This window comes from Amborella trichopoda, chromosome 8 (assembly GCF_054954075.1).
Source record: "Amborella trichopoda isolate Santa Cruz 75 chromosome 8, AtrichopodaSantaCruz75HAP2 v2.0, whole genome shotgun sequence".
NCBI classification, from domain to species: Eukaryota; Viridiplantae; Streptophyta; class Magnoliopsida; order Amborellales; family Amborellaceae; genus Amborella; species Amborella trichopoda.
In genome coordinates this window covers 11,519,152-11,525,472 of record NC_142343.1, presented here as the reverse complement: position 1 = coordinate 11,525,472, position 6,321 = coordinate 11,519,152, and the positions used below count along the sequence as shown (strand labels likewise).

Genomic DNA, 6,321 nt, shown 5'->3' with positions numbered 1-6,321 from the left:
ATGATCATTATTAAAGTTGACACAAATCTCTAAAAAAATCAATTTCACTCTTAAAAGATCGTCATTAAAGTTGAAACAAATCTCTAGAAAAATCAATTTCACATGATTGGGAGAAAATCCTATAAAATCATCATTTTATATATATATATATATATATATAAGTGATCAACACACTTCTCAAAAAGAACCTACAATCTCTGATCTCAAAAAAGAGATTAAAGAAATAAAATCCGAAATAGTATAATTGAAAGGAAGAATTCAAATATTAGAATTACAACAAATGTCTCAACAAGATTCTGAGACAGATGAAATAGAATTCAATGATTTGATAACAGACAACCCAATAGAAACCACTGGTCCCATAGAGACTAGTGAAATACCAACAATACCAATTCCTTCAGTTAATTTGATAAATAAAATAGTTGTACAAAAATGGTTTGTCCAAGTCAAAATCATTGTTGCTAAAAATTATAATTTTGAAATATCAGCCCTTATAGATTCAGGAGCTGATCTCAATTGCATAAACGAAGGACTTGTACCTTCAAAATATTTTGATAAAACTACTCAAATATTAAATACAGCAGATGGCAGTAGGTTATTTATTAAATATAAATTATCCAACGCCTCTGTAGGTAATAATCACCAATGTATTGATACACCATTTATCATGGTTAAAGGATTAAGCCAATCAGTAATTTTAGGAGTCCCATTCCTAACATTACTTTATCCTCTAACTATTGATGAAAAAGGAATTTCATCAACAATTCAAAATATTCCAATACATTTCAATTTCATACATAAGCCAAAATTAAAAGAATTAAATAATGTCAAAAGCCAATTACAAGGCAAAAAAAAATTTCTTTGCACCCTTAAACAAGAAATTAAATACACAGTAATTGAACTTCTAGAAAAATTTTCACTTAGCCTCAAGAAAAGTTTTCACATAAGTGTAAGATTTGACTTTTCTATATATTCTTGCCAAATTTGATAATTATCATTTAAGGTCCTATACAAATGGGGAGGGTATCATTTTTTTAATTTATATATATATATATATAAAACAAGTTTAACTTTTAGAAGAACTCATCTCAACCGTACGTTGATAGAAAGTTAACGGTAGGATTGAATCATCTCTTTTCACTCTGTAAACAAAACACCATTTAGGGTTTCTTTCACTCTCTGTAAACCCATCCATCCCTCCGCCATCGTCGCACCTTCTCTGCGCCAAGCCGCCAACTACCAAGCTACCTCGCATCTTTCTCTCCAAACAAAACACAATACAATCGCCATCTCCAAAGAAAAACACTCTCCAAACAAAACACAGTCACCATATGCCATCTCCAAAGAAAACACAGTCGTTGACCGTCCACCATCTCTCTAAGCAACTCGGTCTACCATCTCTCCAATCAACTCTCTCTCTCTCTCTGAAATTGACGGAAGCAGCTCTGGCTCTTTTTCTTGGTGCACTGCAGCTCTGACTCTTTTTCTTTGGCCATCCGAAAGCTACGCTGCAGAGGGGTAACTTTTTCTTGGGGTAGGGTAGAGAGGATATTTAAATGGCAGGAACAAAATAAATAGATGGAGGCAGCTCTGGCTCTACGCATCTTTTGATGCTAAAGTGGTTCAATGTCAAATGTCTTTGAGAGGGAAAGTTATAAAATAGAGGTGCGGCTGTCAATCTAAGTTCGTCAATGACTTTTTTTTCTCTAAAACAACAGCCATCGCGTTACACCAATTTATCATTTTAACTTTTCTTCCATTTACCAGTCATGAAAATGATGATTTAGAGATCTCTCGAAGAAAAGATAAATTCCAGAAAAGTAGCAGAGTATAGGGACGTTATTTTTCAGTGATCTGAAACAGAAAAAAAAAAAAAACTACAAGAGCTTAGACGAGAGAAAGAATTTTACAAGTCTTTTTAGCCTGAAATTTTTATTTATTATCAGAAAATAGAGTGATAAAGGCGGAACTGGAAATTGATTTGCAGAAAAAATTGTTGAAATTATTTTTTTGGAGAAATATAATCCGGATTCGGATCTTATATATAAGCTCGGATTAGGATCCGCATCTGAATTTTGAGGATCCCATCGGATCCGAATCTGAACCGAAACCCAACGTATACTATTTGGATCCGAATCTGGGTAGATCCGGACCCGATCTGAAAAATTCTCAACCCTTCACAAACCACAAAAAGAAAAAAAGTTGAATACGCTCTCGTTCTCATAAAATCCAGCTTATCAATAAGAACCTCATAAAATCCAGCTTATCAATAAGAACTGGGGTGATTTTGCTGGAACTAGGTCCAAATTTTTGGTGTTCTTACTTTGTTGGTTTTTTACAATGTGCTCCGATCAATTTTTTTTTTTTTTTTTTTTTTTGTATGTGGCCCTTTTTCAAGAGGTACCATTTTTTTTTTATAGAGTGCTTCCTCAATCACCATTTTTTTTTATTTTTTATTTTTTGTTTTTTGTATATATGACCCTTTTTCATGGAGCCCCATTTATATATATATATATATATATATATATATATATATATATATATATGGCCCTTTTTCTTAAAGCCTCAGTTGTAATTTTGACTTGGTAATACAAGCCCCTTTAACAATCCAATAGTTGAAAATATAGATATTTTTGTGTATGTTGCCTTTGGATTTTTGGGTTTAGATCTGAACCAATCACCATTTGGGTTGCATTGTATTTTCTTTCCCCAAGATTTTATTAGATTTTGCCAAGGGCCTATTAGGACTTCCCTGCTCTAGCTAATATAATTTTGAGAACCAGTCTTCTCATTTACCATTCTTATTTTAGTTCCTCTTATGAAATTGCAAAATGGGGCAGTCATGGTTAAGGCTAAACCTCTACATAGTGATTTAATTAAGTACTTGAGGAAAAAATTCCAAATGTTCAATACCTTTGTCGCAAACTGATTTTGTGCTCCCTAATGTGCTCATAATAAAACATGGCAGGTAGAATGGTAATAATGTATTAAATTGAAATGAAACACTAAGAGAATGAGGTAAAAGACAAGGGTGATATTGGGATGGGAAGCTGGTGATATGCTAGACTGCTATAGCAATGTAACATTGTGCCACATTGTGCAGAGCAAGAAAGATGAGAAGGATTTCATTCAAATCTCTCTCACACACTCATGTTTTGCAGAGGAGTATACGGTCTGCTTCGCTTCAATGCCACTCAAGAATGAGACTTTTGTTCCTCATTTAAGACATGTTATTTATCTATGCCACTCAAGAATGAGACTTTTGTACCTCAATTACGATATGTTATATTATTCTATGGCACTCAAGAATGAGACTAATGAAACTTTTGTACCTCATTTACGATATGTTATTTTATAATGAATCATAATCTTTTACCGAGAATCTCTCTTATGTGGCATGCATACACATGTATCCTTGGTGGATGAAAATCTCTATCGAACAGGAATAAGTATTATGACCTCCAAATCATTATCATTATTATCAGAATTTTTTTTAATTAATTGGGGTCGGCTACGTAAATCTCCGTCTGTCATTTTGCTACATTAAAAATCATACCCTCTGTGAGGCAATAAGTCTTCATATCTTTTCGAACTATTTTCAATTATGTCCTTTTGGGCATACTCTCGTTTTTTTAAATCTTTTCATTTGAATTAATTCGTACCTTCTAGTACCTCCTAATAGGTGTTGTACTTGGTCGACACTATACATGGTCAGGCCACCAAGTTTACTCTCTCTCATCTTATCGTCTATTGGTGCCACACCTAAATTCTCCCGAATGCATTCATTTTGAATTATATCCCCTTTTGTCTTGTCATTCATTCATCTCAACATCCTCATCTCCACGACACTCATTCTATAGATATATTTTGTAGGTACATTGTGACCTCGATCTACAAAAGATAAATGGTCTCTTTGTAGGCAATTCCTACATATAAATACTTACAAACTCTCGTGAGTGAATTTCTATAGTAATTCCCTCATGGCTTATTACTATCTAAAGTCTATCTATTGGCTTATTACTATCTAAAGTCTATCTATAGTCATATTTGTTTGATAGTTTTTTAATTTTAATCATTTTCATAAATCAGACTAATTTCAAAATTTGTGGATATATCTGCGTAAGTGAGGCACACCTGAGTAAATATTAAAAAATATTTCAAACAAAAAAATGACCAAGTTGCCCCTATAAATGGTTTAGGCATATTTTAATCATTTTATTTTTAGTAATTACTTTTAACATTTTATTGATGCATACAAGCCCCAAATTTCAGTAGCTTGCCTCAGAGAGACAAGCAAAACACCCATTTGTCCAAACTAATAAATAAATAAATTCAAAGATACCCCATTTGCTTGAAGCCACGGTTGGGACAAGTTGAATTGGTCAAGTTTCATGGGCGTGCAGGGCTGAGGAAAAACAGGGCTTGGTTTTCTTCTTGGCGCGGGAGTTTGAATACTCTTCATGTGTTTCGCTTAAAAAACAATAATGCCGCAGGATATAATAGGCTCTTTAATTTTGTAAGTGCTAGATCTAAGTGTCACAAAACTCAAAATTCAATTTTTTTTTTGTTTTTTTGTTTTTTTTTTTTTTTGAGAATAATCATCTAGTAGTTCTTTTGTGGTACCCTAAATGTTTATCTTTATAAATAGGTATTTTGCACGAGGGAGTAGAAGCATGGTATGCTCCTGCGGGAACGCAATATTTGGAATGCCAAAAGATTTCTTACTCCCATGAGCATATTATCCATTTACTCCCTCGGGTATAATGCATACCTTTTAGATCTCAAATTTTGCGGTTGTAATCTCTACGACCTATAAACCAGTATCAATAAAAAAATTTCTGAAATAAACTCTTTATGTACTAAAAGAAAAAAAAACCTCAAGATAAAATAGTCTGTCCATTTTTTTAAAGGGAAAAGTTTATATAAGGCAACCTTAAAATGTAGAATTACAGATGCACTTCAAAAACCTATCAGAAAGGTTGTTTTAATGTTGAAAAATCCTCCATTTGATCATCTCGCCTTCGAGATGTATGAATATAAAAATAAAAATAAAAGTTTTTTAGTCCCAATAATAGTGCATCTTGCAACACATTATCTAGACCATCCATTTTCAAGATTTTCATATGTTTATAGATCTCCTTGATTTTAACCATTTTTGGAGTTTAAAATTTTATAATTAGATATGAAAATAGATTTTAAAATAATACTAAGAATTGTTTATAACAAAATTACACGTTCTGATCAAATTTGGAGGTACACTTTAATTGGATTGTTTAAGGTTGCAACCTCGTAGAAACCACACCCTTTTTAAAAAGCTACATCTAAGTGTCACCAAACTCAAACTTCAAATTTTTTCTTTTGAAAATAATCATCTAGTTCTTATGTGGTTCCCAAAATTTTAGACCAAGATAGTCTTTCTAATAGGCAGGAGCATAGTATACACTCTTTGAGAAGCCAAAAGATTTCCTATTCCCATAGGAGCATATTATCCATTTACTCGCTCAAGTATAATGCATGCTAGGAATTCCTTATAGATCTCAAATTTTGGAGATGTAATCTATATAATGCATAAATTAATCTCAATAAGAATTTTTGAAATAAACTCTTTATTTACTATAAAAAAAAAGCGTCATGATGGAATAGTAACTTCCAATTTTTGAAGAGTCTATGTGTTATAAAACTCAAAATTCAAATTTTTCTTTTGAAAATAATCACTTAGTAGTTATTATGTCATTTCCAAAACTTTAGACTAAAATAATCTTTATAAAAAGGTGTTTTGAACAAGGTAGTAGACACATAGTATGTTCCAACAGGAGCATAGTATTCGTTCTCCTATGGGAAACCTGGGTTTGAACAAGGTAGTAGACACATAGTATGTTCCAACAGGTGTTTTGAACAAGGTAGCATGTGAAAGTACTGTTGATGGGTATTTTGAAAGAGCACAAAGGTTCTAAATAATTGAAACTTTGGGTTGATTGTGTTTCTTTATTTTTTCTAATTTGTTAAATAAATTTATATATTGGAAATTTTTATAATTTTAAATTATTTATAACAACTTTTATATTTTTAATATAATAAAAATTTCCTACCAAATAAAAATATTTATGTAATTAAATTCTAGATATTTATAGTTTTCAATTAAATTTATGACTAATTTCATTACATTTTTTTTCCTTGAGTATTTCTAATTTTTGGTAGAAAACTATTAAGTACTTGAAAAACCTTATGGTTACTTCGTTTTTTTATAATAACTTATGCTTACTATTTTTACAAATAGAGAAATAGGAGGTTATATGGTAAATAATTATTATACAAAATAAC

At 31.5% G+C, this 6,321-nt stretch overlaps 1 long non-coding RNA gene across 1 annotated transcript; it reads left to right on the top strand.

Annotated features, from left to right (window-relative positions):
- Window positions 1–1,110: 1,110 nt before the first annotated feature.
- On the top strand, window positions 1,111–3,377 carry LOC110007410 (uncharacterized). Its single transcript, XR_002281205.2, has 2 exons — window positions 1,111–1,665; window positions 3,104–3,377. It is a non-coding gene; the product is annotated as an uncharacterized LOC110007410 (long non-coding RNA).
- The last annotated feature ends 2,944 nt before the right edge of the window (window positions 3,378–6,321 follow it).